Source organism: Limulus polyphemus, unplaced genomic scaffold, assembly GCF_000517525.1.
Source record: "Limulus polyphemus unplaced genomic scaffold, Limulus_polyphemus-2.1.2 Scaffold247, whole genome shotgun sequence".
Taxonomy (NCBI): domain Eukaryota; kingdom Metazoa; phylum Arthropoda; class Merostomata; order Xiphosura; family Limulidae; genus Limulus; species Limulus polyphemus.
In genome coordinates, this window is record NW_013665857.1 from 204729 (window position 1) to 224907 (window position 20179).

Genomic DNA, 20179 nt, shown 5'->3' on the forward strand with positions numbered 1-20179 from the left:
ATTAATGTCATCACTGTTTTTCAAGAGGGAAGGAGTGTGAGATAGCAATTTTTTTTTAATGGTTATGGTTGTGTTTATCGTTCATTTATTATTTTCTTCTATTGTTTAGTTTATCTGTGAATGTTTAGTTGCATTAAAATGCTAACTCACCTCCAAGCTAATCACATGTATTTTGAGTAAATATGCATGTATGATGAAACTGACACTAGCTTCCCTTATGTAAATTTATGATTACATGAGGTTTACTCTGGTGACCTACACAGTGAATAAATGCCCTGCTAGAAACTTCCCTAAGAGAGAGAGTCACAAGATACTTAGTGAATTATTGCTGCTTATCACTCGATATTGTTATTAATATTGAAAGGTACTTTTGTGTTGCTATATTTTTTTAAAATTAGGTTTTTTTCTTTGTGGTTCTTTTTCCTGATTCCATTATTTGAAATAATATTGATATTTATGATATATTGTTCATTAACATTAAGTCCTAGCCAGTTACGTGTTTAATAAACGTCTTTTTGTAAGTGTTGAATTTATTTCTAAGTGTTGTTGTAGTTGAATAAATTGTTTTTTTGTTTTTTGTTGTTGAACCTTTTGTGTTTATTTTAGGACATACAAAGTGACTGTCTATAAACAAGGTTATAGGAGCAACATTTAGTGTCCAGAACATTAAATAACAAGAACATTTGTGCAAACAGTATCATGAAAGATTAACCACCTTTGATCATATCCAGAAAATTCATGAAATAAATCTGATAATAATCAGAAACTTGTAAAAATTATATTCTAACTTGGAGTTTTGTCAGTTATTTTCACAGAAATGAACCAATGACACCAATAAATAATATTTTAAATAATATGAAATTTGGTATTATAAAGTTCCTGGAAATAAAGTTCAGAAATAAATAGTTAAAAATACCACCCTGTTTTTGCTTTATACATACAAAAAAACAAAACTACTTATAATTCAAACTGATTTACACTCTACATGTTTTAACTATTCAACATATCTTCAGGCCTTATTAGTGAGTTGTGAGAAAACAAAACATAAATCAGAAATGTTTTTTTTTATACATCTCTGAAAAACATTTGCAATTTATGTCATTTTTATCATAAATTTTAGACCAATTGTTCCTAATGCTTTAACAGTTTTCAGCATTTAAGTTGGAATGGTACAGGATTACTTCAGCACTGTTACATGGAGAAGAGCTACTTTCACATTCTTGTGATCCAGTTTTCTGATTGGTTGGCTACAAGGAGAATGTGCTTTGTGAATGCTGTTTTAGAAGTTCTAGGACAGATTCTTTTCAATTTTTGCAGAATGGACTCATGTCTGAAGCTAAGACTTGGTAGAGAAGTCTCATTATATGTTTTAATACTTTAATTTCTGCTGATCATATGTTGCTAGTTTTTATTTGGTGTTTAGTTTATCCTGCTTCATCCTCAACTGAATACAGTTTTCCTTTATCATCTCCACCCATATATTTACACCAAATGTCTCATGCACCTGGTTTGTTGTGGTTAAAGCATTACTTCAATAATGGGAAAAAAACTCTTCCATGGATGATAAGGGGTTAATACAGTTCATTTGTTTATTTTTCTCTAACTTCTTCAAAATGTAACACCATCACCTTAATAATCAGTTTTTAACCTTAAATTCTTCTTCAGTAAATAAATTGTCTTATTTTTATTCTGATTTCAACACCATGTCTTTTCCTTTTACTCCAAAATTACAAACCACTACACCAGTCTTTCCATATACTACATGCTTGAATCTCCAGTTTGTTCTGTATGACAGGTTTAATCTTTATTTATCACAAACAGATATTCTTAGAGTAAAGATTGTTTAGATAGAGGGTGAGAATAAAAGTTCAGAGTTTACAAGTAGTAAAAAATGTAGTTATAACCTACAGAGGCAGGTTCAGTTGATTCAGGTACCAGTCTCTAATAGATTTGCTTGGAAAGAGATGAGCAGGAGGTTTAAAAAGTGGAAAACTCATTTATTGATTATACTGATAAAGTATGGGGAATGTAGAGAGTAAAGATCTAAGATCTAAAACTTGCGTGCCAGATGGTAAAATACAAGACATCACACAGTGGGTTGACACCAAGGAGCACTTTTTTCTTTGGGTAGACGAGGGAGTGAATGATGATGAATATAGAATAAAAATATTTTCTATTCTCAGAAGTAATGTGTACCACAGTACTAACCTCCATTTTAGGTGAAAATAACTTCAAGCTTCAAAGACTATCTTTGAATTTTCAGTGGTATAATTTTTATTCACATTACTCAGAAGACATGGTTCATTTCAACATTTCAATTTAATGAATTTGTCACTTTGAAAATAACCACTATACTTGATTCAGAGATATGGACACACACACAGACAAGCACAACTATGAGTATATGTTTAAGATTAGGTCACAGCTTACACAAAATTAATAAATATCATGATCAAAACTAAATTTGTTCTTTAGTTTTCTCTAAAATACCTCCATTATTCATGTATTATTTTGTGAAAAATATTCCTGTATACTTTTTGGATGCTGCTGAGAGGCCTGTATCTGTGATGTGATTTCAAAAACATAATATTTGTTTTTTACTTATACAGTTGATAGATATAATATGTAAATATATATTCTATTTTGCTTGTTAATTGTGTTAAGCTACCTGGACTTACAAGTTAAGGCATCAGCATTTTGAGCTTGGAAAACATTGTGAGATTCTGAAAACAATGTGGGAAACTAACCATAGCAGTGTGTGAAATGTTAAACTTAACATCCTGCACATTGTCATTAATACTTAAAGAAATACAAATTATACCTTTGTTGACAGGTGAAAAGCTACACTTACTTAAAACTTACCTTCTTGTTACCAGTGATTAGTATTTGGAATTTGTACATCATATATATTGATCATATTCCAAATCACTTTCCCTATTTCATCTTGTCTTGCATCAATGATAATCAAAAGCTGAGACACACACACACACGTTATTTAAAGCTGTTTGAAATTCAGGGCAGAAAGCAAAGGTTCTTAGTATCCTATGTCAAATACATGTGTAAACTTTGCAGATCCAAAACCTGCTACCTAAAAATGAATACTACATAACACCAACATGTAAGCATTAATATAAGTAACACATCTCTGGCTCAAACCTGTATTAAATTACAAACTCTATATACATTAAACTGGCTTGACAATGTTCACTTCATAACTACGATTATCATACAGTAATATGTATTCAACCACCACTACATGACACCTATGGGTCCATATGCATTATAATTTCTAAAATAGCTAACAAATGTACAATCTTACATAACTTATAACCATTATATAGCAATGAAAATGTGCATTACCACAGCATAGCACATCAAACAAAATGTAACATATCATCATGATCACAGTGCAAGCAAGTAAGATACATACTTTAGCAAAATACATATTACATGTTATAAATATTCAAATTTTTGAAATACAAAGTAGGCAAGAGTCGTTTAACCAGTGTAAATTTATGTGAAGGAACATACTGCTTGTATCTATTGCTTACTATTTTTCCACAATGAAATTATAAGTAATACATTAGTGGGACATACAAATGAACCAGAAAAAATTATTTTTGTCACAATGTTTTAAACACAGCAACACCTCTTGTTTTCTGAAAGGGATGAAAGCAAATGTCTTCAAATCACATACAAATGTATGGTAACAGTCACAAAGGAAAATAGTATCCTGGAAACTTTAGAGATTGCCTAGGTTCACATCAGATATGTTGGTTACTTATCACAAAAATACAGGAGATTTTGGCTAAATACAGGAAATACAGAACATAAAATTTGTACAGGAATTCACAGGACACCTGAGAGGCCTGCAGATATTTACAAATCATAAAGACAGTTAAAATGGCATAATTGGAAGACTTCTTTTATGCTAGTTAACTGTACACAAATTTCATCATTCAAAAATATACTAAAATCAATATGTTTACTGTCACAATGTTACTATACTCTAAGCAAGTAAAATGAGGACAATTATTACTAACTTGTGTAAAATTTACTAAATGTACAAGTATTATTTTATCTTTAATTTTTTATGAATATATATATTATTTCTTTTAAAGGAGTATTTCTTAAAAATTAGTTTCCTAACTTTATATCCTATTTTGGACAGATTTTGTTTTATATAAATAATTTTGTTATTCATTATTAAAAGCAGCATTTTAAAATGTTCAATATATTCATGATAAAATAATAATTTAAGCTTACTTATCACAAAATCAGAGGCAAAAACTTTTAAAAATATAATTTATACAATATTCCACCTTTTTATCTTCATTGTTAACTAACTAGAATTTTAGTAGTACTTTTAAACATACATATTACACACACACACACACACACACACACAAAATTACATATTTAAATGTCTGCAAATATGTATATTAAACGTTTTATAAGATGCTACCATAATATCTCTATTTCTCTCACAGATATTTTTTTATTGAAATTTGACCTAATTAAAATTAAAATGCTTTTGTAAATCAATCATGCATATGTTTAAACAACAAGAAACTTGGTTTTTGTTTCAAAATACAATATTTATGAATTTTAAAAGTTACCACTGAAAGTGTAATGCACTGGAAACTATTATGATGAAAGATTTGAAACAAACAATTAAGAGTACTGACTTTTTAAAGCAGAATTCTGAACACTTATCTAAACTTGTAGGAACTCAAACAAATTAAGTATTTGAAAAAAAAACAATAAAATATACAATTTTGTTTTGCTTTTTAATAGTCTTTTAGCTCCTAGTTTTGACTAGCTTACAAATATCTGTCCAATTAGGACATATTCAACAGATATATATCCACATCAACTATTATTAATGAAATGATGTTTTTAAATAATTGTTTTGTTTTTCTTTCAAAGGTTAAACAGTTGATTACTGATTGGTTTTTAACAGCTTTGTCCCACTACTTCCAGTATAAATTTTTTAATTGTGTATTTGAAGAGATTATTTGACTTTGATACACTCATTACTTTTGTCAAACTACCAATTTTTTAGTATCATAAAAGAAGAAAAATCTCAGATGAATCCTTTTTTTTAAACTTCCTGTAATACTAAAAATAAAAGGAGTTCTAAGAGGTTAGCAATAACCATATAATAAAGAAATAGAAATATCATAAACAAAACTGAAAAATGGTTAATATTAAGAGAAAACGTTTGTAAGATAATATCCTTAAAGAAAAAAAAGTCTCAGCTTAAATATTATAACTTGTAATCATATAAAAATAATTTTAAAATTAAGTTTTCATTTGATTTTAATAAGTATATAATAAATACAAATTCTTAGCACAATAGTGACTACTAAATTTTTATAGCACATATAAAGTTTATTACAATCAGCTACTTTGAAAAAGGCCAACTACAAAGCTAAACATTTTCTGTTCACAACATGACAATTTGAGAGTGTAAAATTGCACTCTATGAACAAAGATGTACTGTACATACCACAAACTTCTCTTCTAATATACTTGAACAGAATGTAGTGAATTATTTTCTAAAAAATCTAATACCATTGTACTTGTACCATTCATATTTCAATATCTTGCCAGTGCAAACATTTATCTTCAACCAATTAATAAATTTAAGACAAAACTTTATTATAAATATTTATTTTAATATGAAAAAAATCTACTGTTCAGCAATGTTAGTTTCTAATTTAAATAAATAATATGTACAAATCACAAAATAACCTACCAGTTTATAATTTGACGCCTATACCTATTTTACACAAACACACACACAAATACATTTACAAGTTCATTTCCTTTCAATTTATCTTTTACAAGAACATGTTTTAATTTTTTGTGACCACTAAACTTAAACTTTAGGGAGCAGATAGCCCAAGACGGGACATAGCCATAACCAATCTCCTTCTCATGACTTCTGAGTAGGCTTCACGTACTGTAAAAATTAAAGCACATTCTTTATGTAATATCGACATAGATTTTTTTATAAATATTATTAAAAAATCTGACAAAAACCAACAACAACAGCCTTATATACTTAACAGAAATTTTCCAAGAATTTATTGATATTTCCTGTATCTCAATCTACTGTTTTTCACTTTCATACATTTTTCTCAATCTGGAGTATCTCAAAATATTTTTGTAACTTGGATAAATGCTGTTCATGTCCTTTTTAATATTTTCTTTATTATTATTATGAAATTGTTTTAAAATGATTTTTTAATTTTTAAAAACCATGCTAAATATGTATCAACACTGACCTCTGATAACAAGTGCTAACATAGTAAGTGAGTAATCTTGTATATTGTTTTAAACTTTCATATGCAATTTTGTTTGACAATAATATACTTGACTAAATGAATGATGAATTATTACTTGTAGATTAATTCTTAATTATAGTTATATTAATTATAATACTGAAAAACAGATCTATTGCTTTCACCATCCTATATGAATGCTTGCTAGCCAGAATAACATAACATCAGGGAAACGAGAATGTCCTTTTGTATCCTCTCCAATAATAAAGCTCAAAATTTAGACACACCCTTTATATTTCAGTAAATCACTGTTTCTACTCTTAAATGTTTTCAAGGTACCTATCTCCACTACTGCTGAAGGCTGTTTATTACATGAGTCTAATTCTTTGAGTAATAATCCTTTTCCATTAGGAGCCTAACTCATCCTTTCCAAATGTTACATCTGTGCTCTCTTATAGTTGTTTTGTTTTCTAGTGTTTATTATTACTTAACTGTTAAAAGTGCCAGAAGAAACCAAAACAAAACTATTGACATACAGAAACATACGGGTGGTTAACAATTTCAAATAATTTTTCAATTAAAATGAATGCATATTAATCACATACATTATTTCTGTTTATTGCATAATTTTTAGGAAAAAATAATAGAAAATAGTACAGTATTAATAGCTTTTAGATTATATTTCTACAATCTTTATATTTAAAGGTATAGCTATACAACATATTAGCAATGGATTAATTATTTTAAAAACAAAAATATTAACCATTAAATATCCATATTAAAATATCTTTACTCAAATTATAGTATTGGAGTTCATTAAACAGATTTACCTTAACACACACACACATATACATGGGAAATATTATTTGGAGAATAAAACACAAGACTGTAACCTACAGTAATACCTTCAAAATACATGCAGCCCACATAACATTCACCCTTTAAGTAAATGCCTCTTCCAAGTGCATGCCAGTGATTGTAATTAAGCAAGAAAACAAAGATGTAACTTCAACAGCATGTTTAGATAGGGATGTTCATTTGGACTCAACAGACAAATGTCATGTTTTTTTAAAAAAATATCAAATTGTGGAACACACGTTTATAAGCCACATGTAACAGGGAGGCAAATGTTTTGAAGTACATGTTACTAGATGTGATGAAGTTTGGAAAGTAAGGTTTTATATGTGTGTTTTCTATTTATTTCTTCAGCTGCATCTTTACAGTAGGTGCACTTTACAGCAAAAAGAGGCTATGGGCATGTTTCTTGTTCTCAATTCCTCATATATCATTTATGCTTAAATTATCTTCAAGTAATGAGCTTTTCAAAAGTTCATTTTCTCTTTGTCTTGCATGTTATTTATAAGTCAGGCATTCTTAAATATTATATTGTTACAAGAATGCTTTTAATTGTTCATCCTGATGTATTTTTTTTGGTAGTTACATTTTAACCCTATTTCATTTTGTATTTAATTTCCTGAAGACTAGATGTCTCAAATATCACTCTAACAATGATTGCAACTTAACGAAAATTCAGTTGTTTGCACACCCTGTTCAATCAATCAAGAGTATGACCTCCAAATTATTTTCACTTTTACATAAAATATACTTACCACTACATTTCACCAGACCTTGCTGAATATACCTAAGGTAGCAAAAGAACTCACAAACAGCTGCTATCTAAAACAAAAACATGTATATTTATATTTTGACAATTATTCATATTCATCTACCTCATGAAGTTAACACCTGCACATGAAACTTAGTATATCATTCTTGTGAATCATAATAACGTTAAAACAATATTGGTAAATCGAGCAGTATTTAAAGCCTCAATACACTATTTTCATGTGCATGTCATTCCATAAATAAAAGAAATCTTAAATTATAAAAGCATTAAAAAACATTAAGCTTGTGAACTTTATATTAATGACATTATAGTTAATATTTTATACTAATCAAAAATACAAAATGCACGTAAAATTTTAATTTATTCTTAATATTTTCGTAACAAAAAGATTACCATGCAAATTTGCATAAAAACATTTAGTATGTAAAAGAAGTATGATATTGAAAAATGTTTTTGTCACAAAAGCATTTTCTTTTACATTTCATTTAGAATTAATCAGCAATTTTTAAAAATGCACATCATTACTTAAAAACTATCTACATGATAATATTTGAGAAAAACTAAAATTTTTATACACAGGTCATAGTCACAATAAACCATTCTTATATTTGTAAGAATAACTTTAAATCATTTATTGTAATTGGTCTTGACATATATATATAAAAAACACTAGTTTTGAAGTAAAATATCTTTTACACAATTACGCACCTCCTGCATTATGGCTATGACATAAAGTAAGTCTTTACTGTTGTTGTTTTTTTATCAAAAAATAAAAAATAAAACTCTGCTTTCTAGCATGTAGATAAATTTTTTCAGCCAGTATTTTTCCAAGAGTTTTCCAAAATTTTAATATATATAATTTCAGTAATGTTGATTACTCTTACTTTTATGTAGTTGAAAAATAAAACTAACTTAAATAATAATGCTACATTAGTATACCTTACCCTATTACGACATAGCTGGGAGATGTAGTACCACTGTGTGGCTTCCCCGAGCTTCATTCTGTACTTGCAGAACCTTGGGGCTTGTAACAAACAACATTTTCTGAAATGGGCAAGATGCATCCTGAGTTATGACTAAATTGATACTCAATTAAACATAGGCATATAGTCTTAGCTGGTCTCATAGTTTCATACATTAGAAGATAGTCAATTTCAACAATCAAAGTTTATTTTAGTAAAATCACTGTAAGTACAATTCAAAAGCTGGCACAGTAAACTCTGTTCACTTTTATTGCCGCTGTAGCATCATTGAGTATTACCACACATTTAGAACATGTTGACTTTTTCAAGTTTAAATATTCAATATTGCTTATCCAAAAAAGCTTTTAAGCACACAAATACAGCTAAATACCTACTTTGGGAAGGGATTTTTACCACTGACATCTTCAATCACAATACTGTTGTCTTCTATGGCTTTTAAAACCTCTTTTGCTAGCTGGAAAATAAAACAACAACTGTCTTAGTAAAGAAAAGTATTAGATTTTAACTTTTAAATTATTGTTTATTCACTAAATTACTATATTTCAAGTTTTCTCAGAAAGTTTTACAACAGAAAGCACATAGAATAGTAAATAAATCACAACCTGTATGTTGTTAATCACTAACAATCTCTTGTCTTATTTTACTAGAAAAGTTTAGTTAAGGTTTTAAACAATCCAATTACAAAAATTCAATTGTTTTTTAACACTTAAAAATTACTTACTTTCTTAAATATGATTAAAAGGTCTAATCCATAATCAGGTTCAGTTATCCTTACATTAACTCTAATTCTTAAATGGCTTGCAACTGATAATAATTACACTTCAATAACTTCATCTAGTTTACACCATAATAGAATCTCAATCACAACCATCACTGTTCTACCTCAGCCAACTGGATAAGCCCTGGTATTGGGCAAAATGACTTGTAGGCAGTGGATATGGTAGAGCATGGTTGATATATTGTTATATATATATATATATATATATTTCTTTGCTTTCTTTCATAAATTTTTAGTTACTTGGAACATAAAACTATCCAGCCTTTTTTGGCATGTTTTGATGTTAATGATCACATCCCAGCAGAAAGTTTTCTCAAATACTACCTTTAAATATATCTGTGTTTGAATAATTCTTGATTATAAATGCACGTACATAGTTTAACTATCAAGTACTATTTAAATGCCACTTCTTGTGAAAGCCACTTTCATTTTTAAAATAAAAACTGAATGGCAAGCCTGTTAATGACTAAAGTATAAGTATTCCCATCAAAGATACCCACTTGTTCATTGGTAAACTGCAAACAAGGCAATATATCTTCTTCATAAACACGTACTAGAAAAGGATGTGTTTTTAAGAGTTGGGGTTCTTTCTCCAGCTGACAAATTCTTCATGGCATATTGGATCAACCTTTCAAGATAATTTTTTTAAAAAAACTTTACACAAATGATACACACTACTATTAAATACTAAAAAAAAAACATGGAACTAATGTCAATTTATTGGAAAATTAAAACCTGCACACAGAAATTTATTGTTTTAAATCAATTTCAGCTATGAAAACAACAAAAACATGCAGCTGAAAAAGGATATATAATTCAAAAACCATACCAAGAATATTATATAATATACATACTAATGCCCTGGCAGAACACATGAATGACAAACACAGTTCTCGTCACACTAATTAATCATTTATAACAGAACTCTTTGCCATGGGCAATGCTTTTTGTAAATCAAACATAACAAGACACAATATACTTAACTTTTATGGGTGCACTCAACATTCTTTTATTTACAACTAAATGGAAGGTGTATCTTTATATATTTAAATATGTAAACCTAAAAAAATACTACAATTATTTGTACAATATTACAGATTTGATTAAAAAACAACAACCTAAGTTCTATAACCCCCTCTCTCTAACACAAAATATTGAAGGTATTTATTATACAAAATATTGTTAATGTATTAAGATTAATGTTGTACCAACAATATTATTTTCCTCTGGTAATTTTGAAGGTTATTGTTTGTACTGTTTATATATCTAGTAGATGAAGTTCTTACAAATAATAGCCAAAGTACACAAAGCTAACTATTCATTTTCATAATATGTGTAATAGCAATCCAAAAAAAAGAATAAGAATTAACCATAAAACACAAAATACACTTTGATTTATTTTCTCCTGTTCATGCTACATAACTGATATTTTCCTGGTGGAACAATGTCCTGTTTTGTGTAGTATTCTTATTTTAAAAACATAGTTATTCTGAGTTATAATAACAAAATCATGAGGAAGTTTTGTAGTTTCAATTCTTAGTGTATTGGTAAAAACCAGTTTTATGTACTTTTAATGACTGAAAAATATGTTTGGTATTACCATATGGGAAAATGATTTCATTTGACAGGCCATGCTCAATATAAAAAAAGATAATTTGATAATGAATATGACATAAAAGAAACTCAAAGATAAGCCAAATGTGTCATTTGGAAATTTTCCACAAATATTATTTTGATGGACTTTGCTTCAAAGTATACAGCTTTAATGTGAAGTTATTTCTTTCCTTGGAGTTTTTAAAGTGAAAATGATATGCTGAAAAGTAGAAACAAAATTGAGCTTCGGTGCATAAAATTCCAGTTTAGGTTCAAAACACCACTAATGTTAGACTAAGAAGTACCATTACTAACCTTCAAATCTGTTTTATCTTTGACTTCTTCACTTTGTATGATTTCTTAAATTATCTGTTGAAATATGACCAAAAGAAATGTCTATAACTGTTTTTTGGACAGCTATCCCTTGCCATTTGTGGAGGATAGGTTCTAGAAATTGCTGAGTATGCTAAAACTGCAAGTATCATTAGTAATGGAGGTAGTGGTGGAAGGAAAAGCAGGTGGAGGACACAGAGAAAGTTACACAGGAAGGTCTGTACAGAAACACCACGGTTGAACAAAGACTGAGGACACATAGAATGCTGTGTTGCCTGTTGCAAGAGCGTGGGATGCACAGTGCAGCTCAATCCAACTCTTGCACTAGTTTTGGGGGTGGACTGTGGCTGTACCACGAATGCTCAAAACCATGAATGACAAAGGATAACTGTAAATGTTTGATCATTTAGTCTAAAAGGCATTTCTAAATTTTACAATCATTTGCAAATTATTTTGAGGTTATGTAAGAACATACCAGTTTTCATCATTCATTACTATGTATTTTGTTTTCTTATTTCTTTGGTAACTTTAAAACCTTAATGACAATAAAGACATTCTGCTATTTACTTGGTAAAACTCTGAATATTACTGTTTGGCAAATAAATATTATTATTCTGAAAAAGCAAATATGTCTGTATACACACACATATTTTCTTGAAGCTTGTTATCACTTCATTGTCTGATGTACTATTACTTTCGTTAATCTTTTTTGTCAAAGAAAACTGTTATATATACATACAGAATCGGTACCATTTTTATTAGAGATTTTATCTTTTTCGTGTTCTGTAATCCTCAAGTCTTAATAACATTGCATTCCATATGTTAAGCCTTATTAAGCAATTTATTGTAAAACCTTCTTCTTTCACATTTCATTATGTATCACACAAATATATAATATACATCAATGTCTTTGGCCTGAATAACTGCTTCTATTCTGCACAGTTTAGTACAATTTGTCTCTAACGAGTCAAAAGCTTAGCAAGTTGGTTGTAACAGGAAGTCTATATAGACCACATAGATAGTATCCATTCACATGCACACACACTCATAGCAGTACAATCGTATGCATTTGTTGGGAATATTGTTTCACAATTCTAACGATTGAACATTTTTTATGCACCAACAGCACTTTTAACCAATTAGAATGTTTTTAGATGTTGTAACATCAAGTTCCTCATGTTGTTGAGTGGTCTCTTATAGAATAGGTGGTACGTGACGAACTCTGCGACTATTCCACCTATTTTTAAGAATTAAGTAGACTATCATTTTTTTTCTTTGAAATACACATTTTAGCATCTCACACACAGCAGATCTACCAATTTTTATGTGTCTACATTTATATTCCATGAGTTCTTTTGCAGGACCCACTGGATGAGTCACGTTATGTGAAGGCAGGGTAGTAACTATATATATTTTTTTATTATATTTGAGTATTCATTTCAAACATATGCAACTTTTTTGTTTTGTTTTAGTACTAGTTTAGTAGTCTGCCATCCTTTTGTTGTAAGTTAGAACTGATTATTGAGCTACCTTTACTAAACTCCATAAACTTATACAAGTTGTTCAGTGTTGATAAAATAATCCAAAAGAACCGTATGCTTAGTTTTTCTCCCAATGTTCTAAAATATTTATAGTTCAAGATGTTTCCTTTAGGATCACATAAGACAATGAAATGTCAATTTTACATTAATGGATCACCTTCCAAGTCACTGAATAACACTGAAAAGAATCCATTTGTCACTAAGACAAATGAAAAACACTGTATATTTTATTAAAGTACCTTGATATAAAGTTCATTTGAAAGCTAAGGCTAAAAAAGAAACTAAACAAGTCATAACCACTCATAAAAAGGTCATCATTATCAAAATGAATATCCATACAGAGATAAATCATTTAGAATATATATTGTAAAAACTTACTTCTAAAGTTTCATGACTGTAACCAAAATGAGGATTTTCTTTAACAGGAGAACTATGAGGAGACTCTTTTTGTGAGGTTAATTCATAGTTGCTAGGAGAGCGTTTGTGTCCTGAGAACAGGAAAGATTTAACACCATTGTTTCTACTGTTAAGTTGAGGATGAGTATGGTGATTAGGAGTGTTGGGAGTAGAGGTGACTACAAGAGCTTTTAATGCTTGTACTTCTTCCTGAAGAACGTCATTCTAAGATTAAAAAAAGACAAAGGAGTACACATGGGTTCAAAATTAATACTAGCATACTAGAAAATTGCTGGTTAGTGCTAAAAGTTTGCTAGTAAAACTTATACAACACTTGAAAATAACTGCCTGTACATATTTCAGAAGGAAGATTCAGAGATTCTTACTAATGAGTATCACTAAAGCCAGGATACACACACATCTCAGTATTTTATATTGCAAAATTTTGAGTAAGAAGGTTACTATAATATTTCTTTGTTTTGTAATTAAGCACAAAGCTACACAATGGGCTATCTGTGCTCTACCCACCACGGGTATTGAAACCCGAATTCTAGTGTTGTAAGTCCGCAGACATACCGCTGTGCCACTGGGGGGCTATAATTGTTCTTAACAACACTGTTTTACTTGCTGGTTGTGTGATCCCCATTTGAGCTGCATGTTATACCCAGGCTAAGTATCAGGAAATGGAGACAGCAAAGACTACAGTTTTAACTCATCTGATTGATTGCCAAGGCAATTAGCATATAGGCCAGTTGGATAGATTCACACCATCTGGCCTCTGTAGTGCAGTTTCACAAGCAGCATGTTTATAATTAACATTGTGTTCATTACCAACACAAATTTCAAGACCTATTGACTTCTAATGCTTCACCAGATTTTGGTGTTGAAACCGTAACTTTTAATAATAAAACATTTTTTTTTAGTATAAGATGGCTATCAGCATTGAGGTACTGTAAGCTTTGTTGAATCTGGATCTGGTGGCCAAGATGCAACAGTTTCTGCCCAAATTGAGCATCTTTAACTTCTGTGAAATAGTTAAAATAAAAACAGTTAGATGTAATTAAAGAGTTTTGATATTCAAAAATATATAAAATAATTATACATATATAAATGGTTAACACTTAATACATTAAATACTTAATTATGACACAGTTCAAATTAATTTTAGAGAATAATAATGTTGCTAAAAGCAGACTAGAATTTGGCTAGTAGAATGACAGTAATAAAGAAGTTAGCATAGGTGCCCAAACACTTTAAAAATGTAAACAACTTTAATACCAACTGAACACTACAATGATTACTATTCACTAAAAATTCTTGACTTATTTTTGGATAACTTTAAGATTCTTAAATTTATTATTTTCTTACTAACAATAAAGATGCATTCTGTTATTTATTTAGTGAACAACTCTGAACATTACTATCTGGAAAATAAATATTATCATTCTGAAAAATCAAGTAAATACACAAGTGCCAGGTGTACATGAGCTCTTTCAAACGTGTCTAAATACTAAACTAGAGTAAGAATGCAATAAACCACCCAGAAAAAGCATAGAGCAAGTTATGGTAACAAAGTACTGAATTAGATCATGCACGAGCAGCTCCTATGCATTCTTGGTAGATAAATTTTTTTATTTGATTTGTTTTTTTCATTTAAGTTCTCTTATCTAACTTAGTAAATTTCTAATTATCATACTTTAGCTAATTTTATAACAATAAATATATATATATATATATATATATATATAAAAACATGAAGTTTAGTACTTATGTGTGGGTCTTGTACTTTTTGCAGTTTCAATAAAAATTAATCCTAATTTTTGCTAAGATTGTTGTTAGTATTTTACTGACTTTTTATTTATTTCAAATATTCAACTTAGAACATAAAATAATACCAAATGCATAGAATACAATGTCCTATAATTATTATAACTGGCTTTCTAATTAAGCTATAAGTGGTTTAAAATAATTTCTTTGGCTGTTCAAGGTGACATATCAAAGAATGAAAATGTTTGCAGAATAATTCAAAATCCATCATCAGAACAAGCTAGTTTTAACAGGAATTCAATAGCAATAGTCAAAGTGAATTAGTGACATTTTTTCAAAAAGAGAATGTGATAGAAGGGTGTGGGTTTGACTTGCTGGTTTACATCTCAGTAATGCAAGAAGATTAAAGGCTCTAAGCTTAGATTATGTCTACAAAATTTATATTAAAACTCGGATGCTTAAATTGGGGTGGAACGAATATCTTAAATGGGCAATTTGGAGTGAAAGAGATACATGTGATACAGAAAAAATGAAGAAATCAAAACTTCGATAATATGAAAAGCTGTATTACAAACTATGTTTTGATGCCAAGTTTATTGACATATGTTGATAATAAAATAGTTTAATTACATTTTGAATATAACACATAAAATATGCTGTGGCACATGCACTTTAACCTACTCGTGTTCAGAGTTAGCAACAATGGTGATAAGTTGGAAAGTTGGACACTGACAAAATAGGGCATGATCTTTAAAACAAAAGTGCAGAAGTCCTTCAATAAACCCATCCAACAGATTAAAATAAACAGTAATATAACAGTAGTGACATAATTAATAAAATTCTCCAATCAAAAATATTTTAGTCAGGATATATGAAACAGCAGATATCATCCGCTTATTTTTGAATCAAACAAAGGAGATAATATTTCTACCAAACACTCAGCCTGAATTTATTTAATTTTTTTTTTTACCTAACAACATATAGATTTATATCATTCTATAATATGCAGTAATGACATTAATTTACTAACACTAAGTAATTTTACAAGCTTGTAAGTTTCATTGCTTACCTGTAGATTTGCCTCTTTTAATAATTTTAGTGATGTTGCTTGTTTCACATTTGCTTCCCGAACCATATTGTGAGCTTCCTATAAGAAAAAAAAGAGAGGTTAATACATACTTTAACCAGCAACTATAAAAATACCATTTACACACTTCAAATCACTTTATTGTTTTTAGTGAAACCACTCATTTTCTTCAATGGATGGATGCTGGAAATAAATTTCAAACTAATTCTTACAGCTAAGAAAATTGCCTCTATCCATTAATTCTTATCCATCATCTAGCAGTGCAGATTAGGTATTGTAAAAATGCATCAGATATCTGAACTACAACAAAAAAACAGCAAAGAAACTTTACTTGAAAGATAAAATATAAAAAGTGCATCACAGGATGATTATATCATGGATTTCTATTTATTCTATATTAGTGTTATTACATCAATTAGTCAGTCATACTGACAGGTTAATTCTGAATGCTTAATTAAATTGTGGCTATTACATATGTGTATAGCATACTGTGGGAGTTTGACAACTTGATGTTCTAAAAATTATCAAGTCACTGCTCACTGCAGAATTTTAATTTTTAAATGCATTTACATTCTTATTATTCTCTGCACCTATCTAGTGTTAAGTTCCAATGTGAGAAGATTTAGGGATACCACAAAAATGTTTGTAAATTATGTTGGATTGTGCATTGTTTTCATTTTGTCCTTCACCATGTGTATTCAATGTCAAAAACCATAAACAAGAAATCATCATTTAAACTATAAAATTCCATTTATTCTGTGTTTTTGTCATCAGAAACTAAACTAAAAGTAAATCACCAGGTAAGCTCATTTCTTCTTTTACTTATTATACAATTCTTTGTTATTTTCATTTTGAATATCATGCTTTCGAAATGTATAAAAAAGATAATTGTATAACATATATGTACAACTTTTAGCTATGTAGTAGGTGAATGTAGTGGTAAACATTTTAAATTTACATGCTGAAAGCAGGTGAAGCATTAGGAATCAATGGGCCTAAAATTTTTGATAATATAGTGATAAATAGTGTTTCAAAAATCATCTCTCTTTAAACAGCCCATGATTGTAATATTGAACAAAGAGCCTCTTGGGCAGTAACTTGTGGGAGACAAAAAGATTTGAAAGTTATTATTTTCCTACACTGAAAATAATTGCTGATAGGTATTTATCTCTTTTCACATGCATAGCTATTCTGATGATTGTGGTGTATATGGAAGTTAAAGGCTTGTGGCATGCAAAAAGTTTTTCGCATATAGAGGGCAGCACTAAACAAGGAGGAGGTAAAGTACCATATTGGAATGCTATTTTTACACACTTCTTATTTTGAATCTGAAATAGACAAATTAAGAGGGATGTATAGGAAAAAAAAACATATATCTGCAAGTTAATTGATTTTTACCACAAGTTTTATGCCTACAATTTAAAATAGTTAGTCTTTGCTGCTTTGTCAAACAAATTTGACTTTGGTGGTGCTTATATCACATTTCAAAATAATTTTATCCTCAAGCCTAGAATGAATTGTAGTTATAGTGTAATTAAGCCCATATAAGATAGTTTTAAGGGATTGTTCAAGAAAAACATTTATTACTTTCATTTCAGAGAAATAGTATATTGAAAGTCAACATAACTAATAGTTGTTATTGTCCTTTAATACTGATCTAAGATTTTTGACATGCTGTTACTTGTTTTATTTAACTATTAACTTCCAACCACTTTATGTTGTGGATAAGTGAAAGATTCATTCCTTAATCAATGCACTAATTACTGGTTGAGCATTAGGGTGGCCCTTATCAAGAGGGTAAAAATTGAGAGTATCAATTTCTTTTGGGGCACCCCATACTTTTATGAGGGTTGACCAGAAGCTAAAGTAGACAAAATTTTAAGGGAATCAAAGCATATTAAGGGTTCACTACCAGCTATTGAAGTTTCTGCCTTTGTAATGCAGTGCTGCACAGTGTGGGTCACACATACAATGAGCTACCAAAACAAACAAAAAGCTACATAAGATGCAAATCTCTCTGAAATATTCAAGGAAAAGGATGAAAAAAAATTATTGCAAATAAATTTATAATAGAACCATAGAAAAATGAATTGCTCAAAGTTGCTAATATCTCCCACATTACAGACTCAAACAACATTCACGATGGTGCTTTTCTTTGCATCGGGGAATTTCTTCCTGTGCCCCTTGACCACCAAAAGAAGGTTTTGTTTTTGGTTCTTGTCAGTGGTGTGAAGCTACATTTTTTTTTATTAAAGCCACAACCCATTCTGTAGTGTCTTTGATGACCCAGAGTTGCTTGCATGTTTCTTTTCCCTTCAAGAGCTTTTCATCTTGTTCTCATTGACCTGGATCTTTTGAGATAAAGGAATATGATTTGGTGACCATGATTCTGACAAACTAGAGGCTATTGGTGCTGTCAAAGTTCTCCAGTGTTGGCTGTGTGTGGATCCAAGGTCTTGTAAGCTTAAACAGTCTGGATGATCTGCAAGATATTCCTTGGAGCAGACAATAGAGTGTGTGGGTGGTGGTGGCTTGGTTTCATGCTTTGATGTAAATAAAGACTTTGAAAATGTAGATGGCTTTGACCACTCACTTGGTGCAATGCATTGCTTCTGGAGCCATCAACTAAACTCCTCAAAGCGGTATTCCTCTGAGAAAGATTGTTACCAACTCTAAGAGATACTTGTAGTCATCTCTAAGTTGATGAGTACAGAGTATCCCTTCACTGAACACATGAATTTTGTCATGAGCACCTAAGGCAGCGGAAGCTGTTGTGTCATCGTTCATCACAGTCTGTAACTTTCCTTGTCCCAGAATTCCCACTTCTCCTGAAAGCACCTTGCAAAACAAGATGTCTGGCCCAGCTGATGTCCCTATGTAAGTTGAAAAGACTGCTTCAAGCATCAGTTTGAAGATGTTATGCCTGCATGTGAAATGCAGCAAACTTTACTAAAACTTCTTCTCAAGAAGAACACTGCCCCCATTTGTATTCTCAGTGTTTGAGGCAGTGGAATCAAAGTACATGGCTTAGACCTCTTCTTCAATCTTCCAGGACTGAACTGCCTTTTCAACTGCATTGTAAAACACGAAACCTTGGTAGTAATCTCCAAGTTCAAATGTATTTTGCTAAAAATTGGTCCAGGCTAGCTTTTCACTAATCCTTACAAATTCTCAGGATGCCCCACTAAAATTTCAGAAACTTGAAAATAAGGGCCACCCTATTAAGCTTCAAATAGTATACACATTGAAAAAGATAAACAAGTATGGATGTTGAGTCTCATTGTTAGGATTATCTGAAGGTTTATTACTAACAATCAAAATTTTAACATTATAATGAGATGATATTTAAGAAACATCTTACTTCAAAGAGACTAGCAGTCAGTTCCTCAAGCTCAGCCCCAACCTCGTCCCTTATCTGACTGAGACGAGCAACTTTTTCATCTTTCAATTTTAGTTCCTTTACATAGAAAATTAAAAATATCTAAATTAAACAATTGCCAACACTGGACAGGTAAGTGTTATAATAAAAAGTTTTAAATTACATGAATTATAAAAAAAAAGCACACAAGTTCACATTTTCTTTATCTGAAAATGTATTTCCAATAGATACTCACCTCCTCACAGAGATATGCTATCTTCCTCACTCATCTGCCAAGGAGATTTGCATGCTACTAGTCTTGTGGCAACTCCCACTAAATTCACATATTCAATGTGAACTGTGGTAGTGCATGATCGATGTCATCATGTGCTAAAACTCCCTTCAGCAATAGGAGGGCAACACAAT

The 20179-nt window shown here is 30.0% G+C and overlaps 1 pseudogene; it reads right to left on the reverse strand.

The window, feature by feature from the left end:
* Nucleotides 1–2766: 2766 nt before the first annotated feature.
* The window catches only part of LOC106478757, a 37901-nt pseudogene continuing 20488 nt past the window's right edge, over nucleotides 2767–20179 (reverse strand).